At 41.2% G+C, this 21385-nt stretch overlaps 1 protein-coding gene across 1 annotated transcript in view; it reads left to right on the top strand.

The window, feature by feature from the left end:
- CDYL (chromodomain protein, Y-like) overlaps positions 1-21385 on the top strand; it is a gene marked incomplete at its 5' end in the record, with an annotated part of 94219 nt that overhangs the window by 10871 nt on the left and 61963 nt on the right. The gene's annotated exons all lie outside the window — the stretch shown is intronic.

Below are 21385 nucleotides of genomic sequence, written 5' to 3'. Positions count from 1 at the left end.
GGACGCTGCTGGCTGCCACGCTGTCTCCCTCCGACCGTCTGGGCTCAGAGGTCTGGCAAACTTTCCTGCCCAAATCCCTGTTTTTTTTTTACCTTTCCAAGGGAGTTCTGCCCTTCCCGGCTGCAAACTGTCTCACCAGCTGAGCAATTTCACCAATTCGGGGTGGGTGCTATTAGTTTCAGCTGCTCACTCCATTTGCTCCGGGACACGACCTGGGACGCGTCTGCCTATATCGCCGCCATCTTCTTCCTCTCTCCTTTTACATTTTTTATTAAAAATCTTCAAACAAATCCTCTTTAATATATTTGAGATAAACAATTAAGATACTTCATTAATGACAACTATATTAATGTAGTCCCTTAGTTTTCCTTATTCTTAAGTACTAATAGAAATAAGAGAGCTCTCTCCATAAACAACTTTTGTTTTTATATACAATCTGTATATATAAAAATCTAAAGCTACTGAACGAATGGTTGATCCGTCGCTATGATGCGCACTGGCCACCAGGGGCAGACGCTCAACGCAGGAGCTGCCCCCTGGTGGTCAGTGTGCTCCCACAGTGGGAGTGCCGCTCAGCTGACCGGCGGGTGCCAGACGCAGGGCTCACAGCTGGCTGCTGCAGCCCAGAAACTGCAGCGGAGCGGCAGCGAGCCTACTGAGCAGTGGCAGAACAGGCACAGCAGGGCCAGGATGAACAGGAGCAACAGGCCCCGGTTTCGGCCCAATTGCTGTAGGCTATGCCAAGGGACCCCACCGGTGCACAAATCCGTGCACCAGGCCTCTAATATAGTAATAATTTCCAATTTTGTCATGTTTCAGCTTTGGGGTAGTCCTCTCAAACTGTATATAATCATCTCATACCACACTTGTGCCCCAGAGGTTGCTCATCATGAGACTGAACTCATATTTGTCTTTTCACTTCCTGTTTTTTAGTCTAAGTTGGGTGCTCTTCCAAGTCAGTCACATTTTATTTTTTTTTAATATATATTTTATTGATTTTTTTCACAGAGAGGAAGGGAGAGGGATAGAGAGTTAGAAACATCGATGAGAGAGAAACATCGATCAGCTGCCTCCTGCACACCCCCAACTGGGGATGTGCCTGCAACCAAGGTACATGCCGTTGGCTGGAATCGAACCCGGGGCCCTTCAGTCCACAGGCTGACGCTCTATCTACTGAGCCAAACTGGTTAGGGCTCAGTCACATTTTAAATCACAAATGAAGAAAGGCTATTTAAAAACTCAAATTATCAGAAACCTTGAAAGAAGACACTAAGGAGTCAAATTCTCCAAGGTGGCTTGGACACTTGTACTGGAGGGAAGACAGCTTATTCCCTCAGAGAGAGTAAATGCTGGTGGAAAAGATGCAGAGACCTATCCAGAATGGATGGACAAACACAATACTTTACATGGTAAAATGGGAAACCACTGTGGCAAACATTTTAATCTTCTCCTGTAGAATCTTCTATATTGTCTAGTCCAGTTTTTTATATGTACTTAATTAACATTTGTGTGGAAATGAAGGAGTTGCTGGAGGAATTTCTGTTATTCTACTTTCATTATTGCTATTTTCTAAAAACTGTGAACAGAAGATTTTGGGGGTAATTGGGAGAACTTGCAAAGAAAACAAGAGCTAGGGCAAGTTTTGAGCTTGCATGCAAATATGGAATGACATATGATTCTTTCAGCTGGAAAAACTGAAGAAAATATCTGTTGATTAATGGTGCAGAAAACCCTTTTAATATATCAGTGAATAATTTTGCTGTATGGCAATATCCAGCAGGCAACTTTATAGATAATAACTAGGTCTCTCACCCAGATTTGTTCACTGTAGAGCTCAGTATCACCAGAATGCATTTCAGAGCAGTAGTACCTTTCCACTGTCTTGGGCACTTGGTCATTTGGAGACAGAAATTACCTCAGTGTGTGATTCTGTACATATGCTATTGTTACCCCCAAACTACAGTCTCTGAAGTCTTTTTCTGTAATTTTTCCTAGTTGGGCTGGCTTCTTCCCCCTTTTCATCTGCCCCCAACATAGTAGTGCACCTGTAGCCTTTATAGCTGTGTCCTCATCAAATTCTGTGACATTCTCAACCTCCTGCAAGAGGACTTCCCCTTCACCTTCCTATCTTCACTGGAATCAGAAACCTGTACTACAGGCATCCTCTTTCCATCACAGCCTCTGGAGTAGAATATTTATCTCCAGATGATGGCAGAGGAAGTGAAAGCCAGCCTTTTCCAGGCTCATATGAAGTCCCTTTTTGAGGCTTGTTTTCTGACTTTTCTCCCTGCTTGTTACTGTCTGATTGACCAGCCTCGTGGTCCTATTTCAGCATTCCTCAAAGACTTGGGCTTCTGAGTCACCCCATGACAACCTCATCTCTAATACTATTGTGTTTATTGTGTCCCTGCATTGTGCTAGACTCATTACATCAATCTGTCATTAGTCACTATACCTGCTACTCTTAAGGAATGCCCATTTTACTGATAACGCTAGGCTGAAAGAAGTGAAGGGACTAGAATTCAATAGCCCCCTTTTCTCAGGGTTCTCCTTTTTAAAAAACTTGTTTTCACCGTATTCTCACTTTTCTTATAGGCCAGACTTATGGAGAATATGGTTCACAGTTGCTTTCTCTTTTCTTTTCCTACTCACTCTTCAGTCTGGCTCCTGTCCTAAATCATTCTCCAGTATTCAGTGATCACCTCCTAATCACTAAATCTGGCACTTCAGTCTTTATCAGAACAGCCTGTTTGTTTCTTCAGTGTCCTATAGTTTTCCGAGTACGGATCTTTTACCTCCCTGGTTAAATTTTTCTTAGGTTCCATATTTTTTTGTTGTTGCAATGATAAATGGGATTGTTTTCTTATGAAGTGTTTGTTATTGGTGTATAAAAATGCCACCAAATTCTGGACATTACTTTTGTATCCTGTTACTTTGCCATATTCATTTATTACATCTAGTAATTTTCTGATGGAGTCTTTACGGTTTTCTATATACAATATTATGTCATCTGCAAATAATGAAAGTTTTACTTCCTCCTTTCTAATTTGGATGCCTTTTATTTCTTTTTCTTGTCTGATGACTATGGCTAGGACTTCCAGTATTATGTTGAATAACAGTGGTGAAAGCGGATATCCCTGTCTTGTTCCTGATCTGAAAGGAAACATTTTAGTTTTTGCCCATTGAGTAAGATGTATGCAGTACATTTGTCATATATGGCCTTTATTATGTTGAGGTATAATCCCTTTATTCCCACCTTGCTGAGAGTTTTTATCATAAACTAGAGGCCCAGCGCACGAAATCGTGCGGGTAGGGTCCCTAGGCCTAGCCTGCGATCAGGGCCATCTTCTGCCCATTCTCCAGTCCCCGGCCCAACACTGCCTCCGCCGCCAGGGCAGGTAGGTCGCGGGTGAGCCCTGCAGCTTCCGTCAGCACTGCAAGCCCCAGCAGCAGCTACAGCAGCGGCGGTGGCGCCCACGTGAGCGGCCCCGAGCGGGCATCACGTTCCATCAGCAGCTGGCCTGGCTCACTCGCACGGAGGTGAAGTCGCTGGTGCCAACTTTTTCACCAGTCTGAGCCCCTGAGCAGCTGGGGATGAGCCGAGGATCCCAACGGCCTGACAGCCAGCCCAGTCCTCCCACCACCCATCCCAGTTTCCCCGTTCACCATCACTGATCCATTGGAGCCTGTGGGCTGCAGGGAGGGACCAAGAGGTCAGCTGTTCAGCCCACTCGCCAGTCGCCAGTCCCGCTCCACCACCACCCACCTGCTTCCCTGTGGTTCCCTGTTCACCTGTGGGTGAGGGTGGGGAGATAGGGGAGGGGAGGGGAGGGACCAAGAGATGGCCAATGCACCTCATAGCGACTGGTCGAGAGGTCGTTCCGGTTGTTACGCTTATGGTCCCTGGCCTTTTGATATAGAGGATGGGTGCTGGGTTTTATCGAATGCCTTTTCTATTGATATGATGATGTGATTTTTCTCTTTCATTTTTTAAATGTGATTTATCACATTTATTGATTTATAGATATTATACCAGGAATAAATTCTACTTGGTCATGGTGTATGATCTTTTTAATGTATTACTGGATCTGGTTTGCCAATATTTTGTTAAGGATTTTAGCATCTATGTTCATCAGGTATATTGGCCTGTAATTTTCTCTCTTTATAGTGTCTTTATCTGGGTTTGGAATTAGGATAGTGCTGGCTTCATAGAAAGGGTTTGGAAGTCTTCCCTCCTCCTGAATTTTTGGGAATAGTTTGAGGAAGGTAGGTGTTAGTTCTTTGAATGTTTGGTAAAATTCACCTGTGAAGCAGTCTTATCTGGGACTTTTGTTTGCTAGGAGGTTTTTTAAATTTTATTTTATTTTTTTACTAGAGGCCTGATGCACAGAATTCACACAAGGGGCTTGATCCTCGCAACCTCAGCCCTTGCAGCCCTGGCTTTGTCCAGAAGGTTGTTTGGCTGTCCGGTCTAATTCACATATTACACTTTTATTATTACAGATTCTTCAGTTTCATTAGTTGTTATTGGTCTACTCAGATTTTCTGCTTCTTACTGATTCAGTTTCAGAAGATTGTATTTTTTTAGGAATTTGTCCACTTTGTCCAGGTAGTCCAATTTGTTGGCATGTAGTTGTTCATAGTATTTCCTTACAATCCTTTGTATTTCTGTGATGTCATTTGTCACTTCTCTTTCATTTTCTATTTTAATTAGTTAAAATCCTCTCTCTTTTATTTTTGATAAGTCTGGCTAAAGGTTCATCAGGTATATTTGTCTTTTTAAAGAACCAACTCTTGGTTTCATTGACCTTATTAGAATTTATTAGGGTCTATGTTATTTACTTCCCTTCTGATCTTAATTATTTCCTTCTGCTCACTCTGGGCTTTTCTTGTTCACTTTCTAGTTCTTTTAGTTGTAGGGTTTAGATTTTTAGAGATTGTTCTTGCTTCTTGAGGTGGGCCTATAATTCCCCAATTTCCCTCTCAGGATTATTTTTGCTATGTCTCATAGATTTTGGTTTGTTGTGTGTTCATTTTAATTTATTTCCAAATTTTTTATTTCTTCCTCAATCTCCTTGGCAACCCATTCATCTATAACAATAAAAGCATAATATGCTAATTAGATTGGAGTCCTTCCAGACGATGCTAATTAGACCGGATGTCCTTCCTGACGAAGCCAGGGTTGCAAGGGAAGCCCAGGTCCTAGGTGTCAGAGGGAAGCTGGTGCCAGCAGCCGGGGGAAGGAAGGCCTACTCTTACATGAATTTCATGCATTGGGCCTCTAGTTGTTTAATAACATGCTATTCAGCCTCCATGTATTTCAGTGTTTTTGAGGTTTTTTTTATTGTAGTTGATTTCTGATTTCATGTCATTCTGATCTGAGAAGGTGCTTGTTATGATTTCAATCTTTTTTAATTTGTTGACTTAGTTTATGTCCTAAAATATGGTCTTTCTTTGAGAGTATTCCCTGTGCACTTGAGAATAAAGTATATTCTGCTGCTTTATCAGATCCATCTGATCCAGTATGTCATTTAAGGTTGCTGTTTCCTTGTTGATATCCTCTTGTAGGATCCATCCTTTTAGTCTTATGTAGTGACCTTCTTTGTCTCTTGTTATGGTCTTTATTTCGCAGTCTGTTTTGTCAAATAGGAGTAGTGTTACCCTACCCCACTATTTTTGTTGTTGTTTCCATGGAATATTTTTTTATATCCCTTCAATTTCATCCTGTGTGAATCTTTTCTGAGGTGAGTCTCCTGTAGACAGCATATATATGGATCATGTGTTCTTATCCATTCAGCTATTCTATGTCTTTTGATTGGAGCACTTTAGCCATTTACATTTATCATTAAGGTACTTATTTTTTGCCATTTTTTTCCTTTGAAAAACAAACAATGTGTTTGAATTAATACGCAATAGATTATTATAGGACACAGGTCAATACACAAAAGTCAATTGCTTTTGTATATACCAGCAATGAGCAATTGCAATTAAATTTTTTTAATTATTGTTTAAAGTATTATATATGTCTCCTTTTCCCCCCATTGACCTCTTCCCGGCCACTCCCACCACCCAGCACATGCCCTCACCTCCCTACTATCTGTGTCCATTGGTTATGCTTATATGCATGCATATAAGTCCTTTGGTTGATCTCTTACCCCTACCCCTTCTCACTCTCCCCTACCTTCCCTCTGAGGTTTGATGGTCTGTTCAATGCTTCTATGACTCTGGATCTATTTTTTTCATCAGTTTATGTTGTTCATTATATTCCACAAATAAGTAATATCATGTGATATTTATATTTCACTGACTGGTTTATTTCACTTAGCATAATGCTCTCCAGGTTATCAATTCTGTTGCGAATGGTAAGAGTTCTTTTTTTACAGCAGCGTAGGATTCCATTGTGTAGATGTACCACTGTGTTTTAATCCACTCATCTGCAGATGGGCACTGAAGCTGTTTCCAAATCTTAGCTATTGTAAATTGTGCTGCTATGAACATAGGGGTGTATATATCCTCTCTGATTGGTGTTTCTGATTTCTTGGGATATATTCCTAGAATTGGGATTACTAGGTCAAATGGGAGTTCCATTTTTCTTTATACCTATATTCTTCTCTCTATATATTTCTTCTTTTTCTTAAAGTAGTCCCTCTTCGACACCTAATCATCTGATAATCTTTTTTTTTTAAATTTATTTTTATTGATTTTTTTACAGAGAGGAAGGGAGAGGGATAGAGAGTTAGAAACATCGATGAGAGAGAAACATCGATCAGCTGCCTCCTGCACACCCCACACTGGGGATGTGCCCACAACCAAGGTACATGCCCTTGACAAGAATCGAACCTGGACCCTTTAGTCCATAGGCCGACACTCTATCCACTGAGCCAAACCAGTCAGGGCTTACTATCAATTTTAAATGCTAGCCTTGCTGGATAAAATAGTCTTGGTTTCAGGATTTTGCTTTTCATTACTTTGAATACCTCATGCCAATCTCTTCTGGCCTGAAGTGTTTCTATTGAAAAATCAGCTGACAGCCTTTTGGGAACTCCCTTTTAAATAACTAACTGTTACTCTCTTCCTGCCATTAAGAATCTCTCTATGTCTTTAACCTTTGCCATTTTAATTATGATGTGTCTTGTTGTAGGTCTCTTTGCATTCATCTTGATTGGGGAGTCCCTGTGTTTCCTAAACTTGTGTAACCTTTTCCTTCGCCAGGTTAGAGAATTTTATTTATTTGTTCAAATAGGTTTTCTATCCTTCGCTCACTTTCTTCTTCCTTAGGCATCCCTATGATGCAGGTATTGTTACATTTCATGGTGTCCCAGTGTTCACTTAAATTATTCCTGTTTTAAATTCTTTTGTTGTTGCTGTTGTTATTGCTCCAATTAGGTGTTTTTTACTACCTTATCTTTCAAATTGCTGATTTGAGCCTCTGCTTTATTCAGACTACTTTTAATTCCTTCCAATGTATTCTTTCTTTTTTTTTATCCTCACCTGAAGACATTTTCCCCCCTCATTGATGAGAGAGAGAGAGAGAAAGAGAGAGAGAGAGAGAGAGAAACTTCAAACAGTTTCCTCCCAGATGTGCCCCGACTGGGAATTGAACCCACCCCCCTTTAGTGCATGGACAATGCTTGAACCACTCAGCCACATTGCCAGTACCTTCCAGTGTATTCTTGATGTCTGGTACAGTATTCTTCATTTCTGGTTGGTTCTTGTTCGTGACTTATATGTCTTTTTTCTTTCTGATGTAAACTAAGATGTTACTATTAAGTTCCTTATAGTTTCTATTAAGTTCCTTGAGTATCTTTATAACTATTACTTTGAACTTTATATCTGGTAAATTACCTGCCTTCATTTAATTTAGCTCTTTTTCTGGAGATTACTCTTTTTCTTTCATTTGGACATTGTTTCTTTGTCTCCACATTTACCTGTCTCTTTGTTCATTTTTGTGTATTAGATAGAAATGTTGTGACTCAGAGTCTTTGTGGGGTGAACTTATATAGTAAGTGTCCTGTGGAATCCAATGATGCAGGTCTCCTGAGCTGGATGCTCTAGGAATGTCCCTTTTGTGGATTATTTGGGCTCTCCTCTTATAATTTATTCTTAATTGTTGTCCCTTTTGTGTGAGGAATCAACCCTCAGGCTGGCTGACTGTGAGGCTTAACCCCAGTCACGTTGTTCACACTGTTGTACAGGTGCTGGCAAAACAAAACAATACAAGAAGCAAAACAACAGCTTACAACAGAACCCAACAACAGCAAAAGCAACCACGAAAGAAAGGAGAATTAGAAAATGAAAAAGAGAATAATAATAATAATAGGAAAAAGAAAATGGGATTAAAAAAAGCATATGAAAAGAAAGGAGAGAAAATATAAGAATAAAAAATAGGAAAAGGAAAACAGTAAAAAAAGAAGACAGTATGAAAAGGGAAAAAAAGGAAAAACTAAGAAAAGGTAAAAAAAGAGAAAGAAAAAGCAATACGAAAAAGGAAGAGAAAAATAAGAGATATGAGAGAAAAAATAATAGAGTAATAAAAAAGAAAAAAATAAATAGAATAATGAAAAAATATCCACAAAGTGGGATTCATCTCAGCAGAATTCAGTGCCTTTTGGGATCTCCCTTTGGATCCTATTCTTATGTTGACTGAGGCTGATTCTTGTATGCAGCTTTCAGGCCTCCTGGGAGGTACTAGCCAATGTCAAAAGCTGTCCACGTTTGGCTCTCAGTGACATGTTCGGAGCTTCAAGTGATCCACAGTTTGTGGCTGTCTCCTCTGGGCTTGGCTATGCAAAGAAGGGACCAAGGCTGCTTTTTAGCAGCATGGGGCCCCAGGGCATGTCAGCAAACTTCCTGTATACCTCAGGATTGGCCTCTGCCTGCCAGCCAGCTAACCAATTTAGTCATGTAAAAGGCTGTTTTTGAAAAGGCTTTTGGCAGAATCAGGAGGATCAGACTTCTGAATCTCCTGTGAGGGTGAGGGTGAGGGTGAGGTGCTGTTCAGGGAAGATGATGGGTGTGTTCCCCCATTTCAGAGCCATACATCTGACTGTGTCCCATTGTATTTCCCTACCTGTGGTAGGCTGAAGCCCCTCGGAGGCAGCTCTTTGCAGTCTGAAGTAAGCTGTTCCGCGAGGGGCAAACAAACGCCAGACAGGTTCCCAGAAAGTGGGGGAATGGCCTCACCCCAAGCCCATCACTGACTCCCCTATAGTTTGGCCAAACCCCATAGTCTTGTCCTCTGCTGCTGCCTCCTTAGCAGTGTTGGACACGCTTTCCCCGGCTGCTGCTGCAGCGAAGGGCTTTTGCCTCAGGAAAAATGGCTGCTGGGGGGGCGGGGAATCCTGTCAGCTGGTCTTCCACATCTCTTCCCAGTGCCTCCCACCCCAGACTCTTACTAGGTGACTCTAGTCTGCACTGCCCTCCCTCTGGCAAAGCCCATGTTGAGTGGCTGTGAATGAAAATCCTGTGCTCTGGCCCTTTAAAAAAGACTGGCTTTGCCCTAGCTGGTTTGGCTCAGTGGATAGAATGTCAGCCTGTGGACTGAAGGGTCCCAAGTTCGATTCCGGTCAAGGGCACATGCCCAGGTTTCGGGCTCGGCCCCCAGTGGGGGGTGTGCAGGAGGCAGCCAATCAATGATTCTCTCTCATCATTGATGTTTCTATCTTTCTCTCCCTCTCCTTTCCTCTCTGAAATCAATAAAAATATATGTTAAAAATGAAAGAGAGAGAGGAAGGAAGGAAGGAAGGAAGGAAGGAGGAAAGGAGGGAAGGAGGGAAGGAGGGAAGGAGGGAAGGAAGAGGCTTTGTCTTTGGCAGATAGAAGCCCCCTTCAGGGCTGCATGCTATGTGGGCAGCTGTTTCTGGCTCTGACACTCCCGGCTAGGGAGCCCACTCAGGGTCCAGGGCTCACTCCTCACCCTTGGCCTGCCGCCCATGGGAGCAGGCCTTCCTTTCTCACGATCCTGCCCTTCCTATCATTCTCCAGGTGGTTTCTGCCCTTCCTTGTTAAAAGTCACCTCTTCAGCTAGTCTTCAGTTGGTAATTCAGAGTAAATGTTACCCAGTTTAGTTTTATTTCCAGTTTGGTTCTGGGTGGAGGTGCAAGAAGGATCTACCTACTCTGCCACCATCTTGAAAACCCCTACCATTTATCCATTCTTTATCCATTCTTTTGATGGACATCTGGGTTGCTTCCACCTCTTGGCTAATGTGAGTAGTGCTACAGAATATATGGGTATACAAATATCTCTTTTAGATCCTGCTTTGAATGCTTTGGATAAGTATACAGAAGTGGAATTGCTGGATCATAGGGTATTTTATATTCCCACCAACAGTACACAAGGTCTCCAATTTTTCCACATCCTCACCAATACTTCTTGTCTTTGTTTTTAAATACTTGTTTCTCGAGCCCTACTATTCTTTATTCACCTTTTACATCTCTGGCTGTTTTCTTTACTTATTTTTCTTATGCTGAGCCAGCAGAAAAGATGATTTATTGTACACATGTTACATTCAGCCATAACTGAGAACAGAACTAGTCCAGAATGTCTCAGGTCCAGCGCCAAGGACCAAAGGAACTGTTTTTGTATGAGCCAGTGTAGCAATCAGATGGCAATAGATGTTCTAGAGCCCATTGAGAAGTTCTAGACAGCAGACATTCAGTCCAAAAATTGGTACCAGTGTCCTTGGCCCCTGGCTTTCCTTATTACTGCTCCTGTGCTTTCCATGGATGCAGAAGTAGCAGTTTACTTGGACATCTGCCTCATCTTTCTTTTGTGCTTCTTCCTCTACTTGGTTCTTACGGTGCGGAGTTTCTAAGAAGATGGCACTGAGGTCGAGATGGCTATTTCTTTTCAATTGCCTTCTTCTGCCACCCCTTAATTGGCACAGTTCCTAAGATTGCCATGACACCCATACACAGAAGGGTATTTGTGTGGTGCAACTGCTCAGGTCAGGGGCCACCTACTTGGGGTTCCAGCCACCCCTCCCCACCTAAGCACTTAGGGGCCTTCTTCCCATTCAGTAAAGTCAACAGGCTCTACTGTTCCCAGGCCCCTGCTCTAGTTGCACATATCCTTTTAAGTGGAGTTGACATGGGCCTCTTTACTGCTATCCCCAGCATACAGGGAACTTTGAAAGGAACACCTGAGACTTTCATGCTAGTTTTTCTACCTCCCCCATGGAAGGTGGCCCCTAAATGTGTGATTCATCTTAACATGACTTTTCCTAATTTTACCATTGTATTGAAAATTAATAATACAGTATTGTTTTATCTGGGCAAAAGCTAGTAAAGAATTTATTCTACCTCAGAAAACAAACCCAGTGATCAAAGCACTTGTCTGACTGTAAAATGTGCACAGCTGCTTGCCATTATTTGGGTGCTAAGGGGAGAATAAGGCTTCTATTTCTCCCAAGGAGTCTGGTTCCAGTTGGTTCCTTGGCTCACCTCACCTTTCCCACTTTCCATAGCTTTGGCCTCTGCAACTGCAATCGGCTGTGCTTGATTCATTTTACTTGGCTTCAAGCAGTTGTTGGCTCTGATTAACTATCTTTGGTAATTTCTCAGTTCCTGAAACAGTTTCTGCCCTGGTTTTAAGGCATGTGGGGGGTGGGGGTGGGGTGTTGTTTTGTTATCCTCGCCCTAGGATATATTTATTGATTTTTTTTTTTTTTAGGGAGAAAGAGAAACACCAATCTTTTGCTTCCCTTACACATCCAGAGTGGGGATTGAGCCTGCAACCTAGGTATGTGCTCAGACCAGGAATTGAACCCACGACCTTTTGGTATTAGGACAACATTCCAACCAACTGAGTTACCCAGCCAGGGCTTAAGGCATGTTTTAAACCTTGCTTTTAGTTTCTGACTGAATATGTTCCATGCACACACTGATAATCAGCCAGTCACATTTGCACAGGGAACTTTCTTGAAGTTCCATGCCTCTTTATCATAAACTTAGTGAATATTTACTGTGTGCCAGGCTCTGTGCTGGTTGCTGATAATTCAGAGCTCAATAAAATACAGCTCCTGACTTGTAGGATTTCATAGCCTGGTAGGATAGGCGTTCATGAAAGTTTCTGACTATAGAGGTCCATTTGAATGGTGTTACAGTTGACAAAGATGAGATGGTCCAGAATGGTTGGAGCATACCATGGTGTTGAAACTTCAGCCCTGGGGTTTTTAGGTAGTGTTCCTTAAAGCAAGAGCAGTATACCAGACTATTGATAAGGAGATTTTAATAAACTAATCCTTGTGCACAGATGTACTCTTGCTGAAATGATGACTTCTAATAAGATAAAACTTTCTATAAAAAATTAATTACCCTCATAAAGTAAATAATTATCTCCCCCAGTGATAAGGATCTGATGTAATTGCTTCTCAGTCTAGGACCATAAATAGGATCTGCTGAGACACTCAAAATTTGAAATATTAAGAAAATATTTTAAACATTAACCTCCAAAACATTTTTTACTCCAGGTTATTTTCTTAACTATGTATTTGCTCTTCAAGGCAAATGGATTTGTTATTCATTCTTAAATTCACAATGCTATATCTAGCCCAGGGGTGGGCAAACTTTTTGACTCGAGGGCCACAATGGGTTCTTAAACTGGACCGGAGGGCTGGAACAAAAGCATGGATGGGGTGTTTGTGTGAACTAATATAAATTCAAAGTAAACATCATTACATAAAAGGGTACGGTCTTTTTTTTTTTTTAGTTTTATTCATTTCAAACAGGCCGGATCCGGCCCGCGGGCCATAGTTTGCCCACGGCTGCTCTAGCCCCTTCCCCTCTTGGGAAGATGACACTTTTATAATCAGATTTATTTATAACACCTGGACTACCCTTTCTACTTCATTATTAAAGAGTTGTTTTGCTTAAGTTTTTTTTAATGGAAGAATACTAGGTTCTCAAAATACCTAAAACAACCTCCTTTCTACCCAATTATCTCAATCATAGTTATCTCTAATTTCTGCCTTCAGTTTAAGTTTTTATTTATGGGTGGCAAGGGGAAGCAGTATGCTATCAGGAGAGAAGACATAAGTTACTTGGTATGTCTTCCTACAACTGCAGATTGTATTTAGGACTAGCTTAGCCACTTGGAATGCAAAGTGTATTGTATGTGCTGAGAAATAATTGTCACAGACACCACACACTAAAATAGAGACCTTTAATCACTGGCAGATCTCAGTCCCTGTGTCGTCAACTGTACCTTGATGTGAGTCCCCCCAGTCTCAGTTACAGTTTTAAGAAGTGAATCATGCCCTAGCCCAGTGGTCGGCAAACTGCGGCTCGCAAGCCACATGCGGCTCTTTGGCCCCTTGAGTGTGGCCACTAAGTTTCAGTCGCACTGTATGTGCGCACCTGCACGTGGTATTTTGTGGAAGAGCCACACTCAACGGGCCACAGTTTGCCGAGCACTGCCCTAGCCAGTTTGGCTCAGTGCTTAGAGTGTCAGCCCATGGACTAAAGGGTTGTGGGTTCAATTCCGGTCAAGGGCATGTACCTCATTTGCAGGCTCAATCCCCAGACACAAGCAAGAGGCAACTAATCAATGTTCTCTCTTACATTGATGTGTTTTTTTTTCTCTATCTGTTTCTCCCCCTTCTCCTCCTCCCTTCCACTCTCTAAAAAAAAATATCAATGGGAAAAATTGGGTTCTATCCTCTCCAACCCCCTCAAGACTTGATTAAGGGTATTTAAACCCCTAAGGAGTCCTTATTGACCTAATGGACTATCTTACTTGGTCTTTGGCAGGTTAGTGTCCCACTAAGGGTCACTCACAGGTCTGAGTATGCGGGATATGGTGTGCATGTCAGTGTTGGTCTCTCCTCGTGCAACAAATTTGAATTGTCTTCTAAACTGCTCAGCTGGTTCTGAAAATTGTCTTCTGTCACCAAACAGAGCAGTACTCCAATGCCTTTTCTGCAGTGCCATGCCTAATACTGGGAGGAGGTATTTAGAAACCATCTGTGGAAAAGGATGAACTACTGAATTATTCTGAAGTGATAAAGAGGGGAGTCATTTGTTTTAGAGAATTAAACCATTGAATCTGTGGGCTCCATCTGGGTTAGAGTTGAAGGATGTGAAAACCTGAACCACATTTCGTGTCTAAGAGCCCTCGCTTCCCTAGTGCTGTGTGCTTAAATAAGTGTTGGGCACCTTACATTAAAGACCTTTTGTCACCAGTTTTACAGGATCGTTTTTAAGTGTTAACGGTTATTATTGTGGGAATTTCTATGTCTCTACAGTGGTTAGAGCCTTAAATCAAACAAACCAGAAACAAACAAACAAACAAAAAACAGCCTTGGTTCTAATTAAATCATAAAGTCAAATAGTAACATGATATGGTAAATGAAGAGATGTGCCTACAATTCTAATTAAGTTTTATATTGGTGACAGAGAGAGGGTTTTGCATTTTATCAGTAAGTGAAACTGCTTACATCAATGTGTGATGTGACTTTTATGACTGGGCAGAGATTAGTTTTCATCTTCCTAATACAGTTTTAAATTATGTGCTTCATGTAGAAATGTAATTGTAGCATTTTCTTTGGATGATACTGTCAGCAAAGCTTGGTAGCTAGTCCCTATAGTTGGCATAACCTCTCAAGGTTAAATGACATTATTTTAGTATTGTAGGAATACCTCGAAAATGTAATGGACATTATCAACATGATTGTGGGAAGATCATGCTGTTTAATTACTGTATTGCCAGAGTTTTGACGGTGCTCTGCCTGCATCGTCTCTTCTTCGTGTTCATACTTGGCAGCAGTACAAGTGTAAAGGCAGTAGGAGAAAGGGCAGGGCCATACATCTCACACCAGCCTTGCTTGGAACATGGGGCATCTTCTACAGAATATGACTTTGGATACAGTATTCTGATTTCTGGGGTTCAAACCATTTTGTGGACTTCAAAGGGAAAGTAGAAAACATTCTCCCTTTCCTATCACAAGATTGACTTCTATGCTTTTGATTTTCAGTTAAATCTCATTTGGTGGGATACAATTGCTACAGCTTTATAACAAGGAGTGGTATAAGAGTGGTCTCTATCTGATCTTTATTTTGTTTTGTTTTGGTTTGGTTTGGAAAGGAGTGGTTGCACCAGTAAATTTTCCACTTGCAAAGTAATTCACTTTTCACAAGGGATTTTCTAATATGCATTAAATAAACAAGTTACTCACTGTATTTTCTTTCTTTATTTTTTAATCCTCACCCGAGAATATGTACTTACTGATTTTAGAAAGAGTAGAAAGGAGAAAGAGACAAACATTGATGTGATAGAGAAGCATCGATCGGTTGCCTCCCATACATGCCCTGACAGGGAGTTGAACCCACAACCTTTTGGTGCATGGGATGATGCTCCAACCAACTGTGCCACCCAGCCAGGGTCATACTGTGTTTCCTTGACTGTCATCTGTGTAATCCTGTGACTGCCTCAGGTGGCACTTTGCCTCAATCTTCGGAGTTGCACACATTACTGTGTAACACATCCACATTAGAACCAGGGTTCATACAACAAATGGGTGGCCCCTGAGCTGGATTACTGGAAGGATAGGATGTCACCCAGATGTCCTGCTATGGAAAATGGGGCAGCTATTGGAAAATGCAGAAAAAGCCACAGTACGTTAGGTGTCTTTCATTGATTTGTGGAAGAATTGAAAGAAAAGTTGACCATTGGAGTTTGGCTGGCTCTACCATAGTTTTAAAGTAGCCTTAGATGCTCAAAACTGGATTTTAAAATTACTGTTTTTATTAATATTGTATTTATGTAACAGCAAATTGTGGCTTTTAGGTTTTTGCTTTATATTTTGAACCTATTGTGCTGAGGTCATTTTCTATCTTGACCTTTGAGTGGCTTTTGTCCTCATGTACAAAATTTTGATTAAATTAGCGGTTCTCAACCTTGTGGGTCGCGACCCCTTTGGAGGTCAAACGACCCTTCTTTTTTTTTTTTTTTGTCGAACGACCCTTTCACAGGGATCGTTTAAGGCCATCGGAAAGCACATGTATAATTACATATTGTTTTTGTGATTAATCACTATTCTTTAATTATGTTCAATTTGTAACAGTGAAATTGGGGGTCACCACAACATAAGGAACTGTATTAAAGGGTCACGACATTAGGAAGGTTGAGAACCACTGGATTAAATGTTCTCTCTTGACCCCTTGGTTTTCACCATGTGATTCTCATCTTAAGACAGTATGTCTTTGTAAGGTGGATTGTTGATTCTCTGGTTTAGCTCTGTCTAGAGTTCTGTGTTCCCTGCCACCTTGCTAGGTGTCCATAAACAAAAAGACACATAAATGTCCCTGCTGTCAGGTGGCTCATGGGCCATCATTCTTCAGTGCGCATCATGTGTGGATCCCTCTAAAGGCCAATCATTTGGAGTACCCTTGCAAAACATTTCCCCTTCAATTGGAAAAACATTAAAAATTCCTTGTGGCCCCGGCCGGGTAGCTCCATTGGTTAGAGCACTGTCCTGATATGCCAGGGTTGCAGATTCGATTCCCGGTTAAAGCACATACAAGAATTAACTAATGAGCCCTGTCTTAGTAGCTCATTTTGTTAGAGCAGCATGAATACCGGGCCCACTGGCAGAGATGGATGTGGTCCCTCAGTGTTTGTCACGGAAGGTGGGTTCAGAATCACAGTTGAAGGTGATCCTTGACAATATAGCCTGTTGGGAAAGGGGCCCAAAAGCCACAAGGCACACCGTCAGTCCGCATAGATGATCACTAGAGTCAAATCATAGGATTTAAAACCTGTTGTTCACCTAGACTCTTGATAGTATGTCCTTGAACCCTAATTTGAGAAACACTAATCTTGACTTGAGCTATATGTTTTAGAATTTGCTTTAGGAAGTTAATTTCTGTCTGGTTTACTTAGCCTTTTAGCTTTGCAGATTAAGCTGACTACTGGTGACAATCCACAATCAGAGCCCCTGGGGCAGCATTTTACTATCTTTGCTGTGTCAGGTGCAGCATAAATTTTAGAGCAGCGGTTCTCAACCTGTGGGTCGCGACCCCTTTGGGGGTCAAACGACCCTTTCATAGGGGTCGCCTAAGTCCATCGGAAAACACATATATAATTACATATTATTTTTGTGATTAATCACTATGCTTTAACTATGTTCAATTTGTAACAATGAAAATACATCCTGCATATCAGATATTTACATTACGATTCATAACAGTAGAAAAATTACAGTTATGAAGTAGCAACAAAAATAATTTTATGGTTGGGGGTCACCACAACATGAGGAACTGTATTAAAGGGACGCAGCATTAGGAAGGTTGAGAGCCACTGCTCTAGAAGCTTCTCTCCTCCCCGGTACTCCCTCGTGAATAGCACGCCCTGGAATTGTGGATTAGCTGGCCTTCATCCTTGGCTCTCCAAGATTGCAAGGTCTGTTTTCTTAAGCATAAAACCTTCTATTAAACATAGGTGACCTTTGAACAACCCAGGGAGGGGGGGATTAAGGGTGCTAGCCCCTGCATAGTCAAAAACCCACATATAACTTTGACTCCCTATAAACTTACCTACCAATAACCTACTGTTGACTGGAAGCCTTACTAGTAACACACATTTGATTAACACATTTTGTATGTTATATGTATTATATAGCGTATTTATAATAAAGTAAGTTAGAATAAATGTTAAGAAAATCAGAAGGAAGAGAAAATACATGTAGATTATGTATTATTGTGGGGGAAATCCACCTATAAGTGGATTCATGCACTTCAAACCCATGCTATTCAAGGGTTAACTATCCTACTTAAAGACAATGCCTGAGCTGTGAGTTTACCACAAACCATAAAGCTAATTTTTGGTGTTGTCTTTTCATTGTATTGGACATCATTTGTATCTCTAAGCAATGCTATTCATTGGTATCACTATCAGTTTTCAAAAATTAACATGTGCCCTTCTGGAGTTATAAAATATCCTAGTCCGTGCTAAATAGTAAGTCAAACAAAGGTACATAGCCCTAAAGAATCACCTAATCTTGGGTGGACATATCTCAGAGTCCTCTCCAGCATGACAAAATGATATGTGAGCATTCTTTAGCCTGTTTGCAAGTTGGAGATTTTTTTTTCCTGACCATTAGAAAACAATTCGGCTTTGGTTTGGGGGAATTTGCTCTGACCCCTTCTTTCTGGGAGTAAGCAGGGCTGCTTCTAATTTATTCAGATAACTTCAGGCCATCATCACCTGTATGTAACCTGGAGGGTCATCTGTTTTCTGCAGTGGCTGCTTGTGAGAGTAGCATCCTGTTTGTTAGAAGTGTTTTTAAATGCTGTATTTTAAAGCTTTCTGTGTAGTGAGTGGCATATGCAAAAGTGCAGTGTTCATTATGAAAATAGTATAAAAAGATACTAACATCCTATGTCATCAAAAGACCCAAAAGGGTCAGTTGTGATACTGGGTAGAGATATGGCAAAAGGAGGTGTCCTTTTCCTTCGGTGCCAACAGTGTGAGTCAGGTGATGTGCTATTCATATATTTGACTTTACACATAAGAAACCATACTCCTGCCCTAACTGGTTTGGCTCAGTGGATAGAGCGTCAGCCTGCAGACTGAGGGATCCCAGGTTCGATTCCGGTCAAGGGCATGTGCCTTGGTTGCGGGCACATCCTCAGTAGGAAGTGTGCAGGAGGCAGCTGAATCGATGTTTCTCTCTCATTGATGTTTCTAACTCTCTATACCTCTCCCATTCTCTCTGTGAAAAATCAATAAAATATATTTTTAAAAAAGAAAGAAAGAAACCATCCTCCTGAGGGTTTTCTGTATGTAAAACTCAAGAATCTGATTTAACTAGTCTCTGTCCGTCTGATAAGCTCATGGTAAGTTATAGAGAGCCACTATAAGAACACTTGCCTAGCAGAAACAGCACAGGAAGTGCATCCTGAGGCACCTGGATTTTCCATCAGCAGCATCATGCATTGTGGGAGGTTCCAAGAACAGTTACCAAGTTGGCCTGAATCTGGAGGAAGGGCTTGCAGAGGTTTGGCTTATCCAACCTGGCCTTTTTTTGTGATCACACATTTTGAAAAACCTAGCAACAGCTACATCCAAGTTCCATTTCATTATGTCAGAAAATAAAATCACTCTGGTGGAAAGAAGCAGATTCTAAATCCCAACTAAAGCAGCTTCCCAACTAAACCACATCTGAGCTTGTGCTGAGAATTCAGCAGTCATCATCATCACAAACTCAACTGAAGATAGCAAGATGGTTTATTTGTTTAAACTGAGAAAGATACATGGAAAAGAAATACTCATGAATATCAGAAATGGACTTAAGCCCTAGCCTGTGTGGCTTAGTTGGTTGGGCATCATCCCATGCACTGAAAGGTTGCTGGTTCGATTCTCAGTCGGGGCACATACCTGGGTTGCAGGCTCAGTCCTCATTATGGAGTGTGCAGGAGGCAGCTGATCGATGTTTCTCTCTGTCTCTCTAAAAATCAATAAGAAATCTTTAAAATAAATTATAAAAGAAAGAAATGGACTCAATATAGAGTGTTTGGGAGCCCAGTTATACTAAAGTAAAGTTGTGACAGTTAAAAGAATCATTCTCAAGCTCTGGCCAGGTAGCTCAGTTGGTTAGACCATTGTCCCAATAGGCTAAGGTTGTAGGTTCAATCCTCGGTCAAGGCACATACATACAAGAATCAACCAATGAATGCATAAATAAGTGGAACAACAAATCAATATCAAACCGATAAACAAAAAGAATCGTTCTCAGAGAGGTCTCTAGTCAAAGGCATCAAATTTCTGTTCTTTTGCCTTGTTCTGTAGAAGAGCATATTTATCAGTGATGTTAGTAATAGTATATGACATTTGCATAGTTTGAGTCACTTTTGAGTATTTTGTTGTTTAATTCCTATAGTTACTCTGTAAAGCCAATGTTAAAAATATTACTGGCCCTTGTTTACCAATAAAGTGTACCAAATTGCTTTAGGTCACAGAGCTAGTAAATTACAGAACTAGGTATTAAATGGAGGTCCTCTCACACCACAGCTGAAGTGTTCTGAGCAAGAGGGTAAACGAATGCTTGTATGGTGGCTCAGGATTTACAGAAAGCTTCTCTTGAAGAAGCTTCCCCCTACCCGAAGATTAACAAAAATAAAATAAAAATCCCATATTTCAGAGCAGTCCTTATTTCTAGGAGTGAAGAGTAGGAATACTGACTTGCCCTCTCTCATCTGTACCTAGGAACCCAGAAGTATACGACAGCCCATCTGTAAAGAAAGGTTACTTTCTTATTAGAAAATGGGGATGGTTGTTAATCAAAGCGAGACAGCATTTGAAGCAGTTGCTTTAAATGTATTTCAGGGCAGGTGAGGAGGAGCTCCATGGAGCTCTTTCTCTGATTATAAGGCTATTTTCAGCTACACCCTTGGGAGAGAAAGCTGTGTTGAAAGGGAGAGGCTGCCTGCTCCCCCAGGCCCTCCAGACCAAGTAGAGGTGGCTCAGCCACCTACCTGCCCTCTCTTAGATCAAAACAGAGAAGGTTATCTAAATTAGTGAGAAGCCAAATATTCCAAGTCTGCAGCAAAGGTGATGGGCTGAGGGAGGGCAGAGACCAAGCCTTGAGTTCTTCAGGAGGAAGCACTTCCATAGCCTTCATACTGCTGGTTCCTATAGAATTTATCAGGGCCTTATACTATGGAGAGCTGAGAAGCTCAGATTAGCATTTTACCTCAGGGTAAGTGGCATTGGGAAACACAAAACTGGTATTTCCCAGGCTTATCATCCTCATGGGATGATGGTAGCATGTAAGAAACACAGGAAATAGAAATATATCAGACTTGGATGGACAAATTAAAACGTTCAAAATAAACTTGAAAAACACACTAGCACCACAAGAATGGAGTGTTTTGACACTGCTCAAGTTCTTCTTGCATTGGCATTCATAAGACCAGTGAAGGAGTAATGAGAAGGGAAATAGGGTAAGAGCAAGGCTTATCTTCATTTTCCTGTTTTCAAGCTCTTAGCACTCTGCCGAACTCCTATTGCCACAGAGAATTAAAAGTGAACTGCACTGCTGTTTTATGAATGAAAAGTTGGTGTAACTATAAGTATTTCCTTTTCTTACAGGACTTGGTAGGTTTTTTGAAGCTATAAAATAGAAATGATAGAATATTTTCCCAAAATGTGGCATGGCTTAAATTTGGGGAGAAGAAATTTGTATGGGGAGAGGCTATGAAACTGGTAGAGGGCCATCTGTCTTTTCAGCTTAAAGTTGGTGTAGTTTTAAAAATATTGTTTAGAATGTATGCTTTTAATATAAAAGTAGCATATAAAAAATGAAATTTGCTTTTTTTGAAACATCAATGTGAGGGAGAAACAGCAATCAGTTGCCTCCTGTACATGTCCCGACGGGGAATCAAAA

This window comes from Myotis davidii, unplaced genomic scaffold, assembly GCF_000327345.1.
Source record: "Myotis davidii unplaced genomic scaffold, ASM32734v1 scaffold623, whole genome shotgun sequence".
Lineage (NCBI taxonomy): Eukaryota > Metazoa > Chordata > Mammalia > Chiroptera > Vespertilionidae > Myotis > Myotis davidii.
The sequence above is the reverse complement of the archived record's forward strand: the minus strand, read 5'-3'. Positions and strand labels throughout refer to the sequence as shown.